Raw genomic sequence first — 1,441 nt, 5'->3', positions numbered from 1 at the left:
GGAGACTTTTCACCACATTTCCCATTTAAACAGGCGCTTTAAGGCTTCATGCTAGTCTCTACTTTGCTAACAGACAGAAACAATGAGAAAACACAGCAGAGACGCTTTAGAGGACACCGGATTTTTAGTATTATCTGTTTAAACTCAACCTTCTGGATTCCTGACTGTGTTGAGGTTCTAACCAGGACCGTCAGTACAACTAGAATGTACACTTACAGGTAAAACCCAGTTTCCCAAACATCTTAAAACATGGATGCCTGTTAATCTGTGAAGCTACAGACACACATGGATTTCTAGTAGCAAAAATACTGACGACTTGCCAAGACTATCACAGGAGCAGTTCACCACTGAAGGGGGCAGAGTTTCCTAACCATTGACTCTTTACAGTTCATCCACTGAACAAACAGGGTGTTAGCACTGGTGGGTGAACATCGATAGACAGCTGATTCTGTCACTGATCCATTCCTGCTTCCCAAATGGATCTTCATGTAACCCTGCAACGGGTGTCAGGTGGGTGCTATGCCTTGCAGCCCGTGATTTAATCTGGGACTGCTGTTCACAGCTAACCCTCTTATCTGAGGGCCATTCCCCTATCAACCACCTGAGGACTCGGTTGATGAGAGTTGTCATCTCCACACCACCAGATGACATCGCCCTCCTGGAAAACACTCTTGAGTGAAGCAGAAGACCTTCCGTATCGGGTAGAGCGAGAAACAAGATTGATTGGACTGAATGTCGGAAAGACGAAGTTCAAGCACCTTAACCCAACATCTGAGGAGACATGGCAGCACCAGATGGGTCTGAAATCGGAAAAGTCAATTTCCTACATCTTGGAGGCTACACCAACACAGGACATGATATAAGGGAGCATTAAATCCTGTCAACGATATGGGTATCTCCAATTAAAACGGCACCAAAATGAGAGTATTCAAGGCGTCAGTGGAATCCATCTTACTCTATGGATCTGACTCCTGGTCACTAACGAAGAACTGATGGGACCTATACCAGAATGACAGGGATGGTACAAAAAATCTCCTGGAAATCACACCTCACCAACAAGTCGCTATACAGTCAACATCCACGCTGGTCAACCATCATTAGGCAACGTAGACTAGCCGAGACACAGCAAATCAGCTGGTCGATGTTATGGAAACCTGATACTATCAGAAGGGCCGAGCACAACATTAAAGAAGGTGCTAGAAGAAGACACTGGTCTGGAAGGCAAAGAACTTTTGACTGCAATGTTGGACAGAGGGAGCTGGAGGGAGAACTTTATTCATGTCACAGATTCTGTCGGATGAACCTGACAGATCGAGATGTTCCTGGAAAACATCCTGTAGAGGAGACTGAACTAAACTACAAACCATGTCAGTCAAGTTTTAATATCCAGACCAATGAAATGAAGAAAAACCTGAGTCAGTCAGCAATTTGTTGTTTCAGT

The sequence above is a fragment of the Acanthochromis polyacanthus genome, chromosome 10 (genome assembly GCF_021347895.1).
Source record: "Acanthochromis polyacanthus isolate Apoly-LR-REF ecotype Palm Island chromosome 10, KAUST_Apoly_ChrSc, whole genome shotgun sequence".
Taxonomy (NCBI): Eukaryota; Metazoa; Chordata; class Actinopteri; family Pomacentridae; genus Acanthochromis; species Acanthochromis polyacanthus.
The sequence above is the reverse complement of the archived record's forward strand: the minus strand, read 5'-3'. Positions refer to the sequence as shown.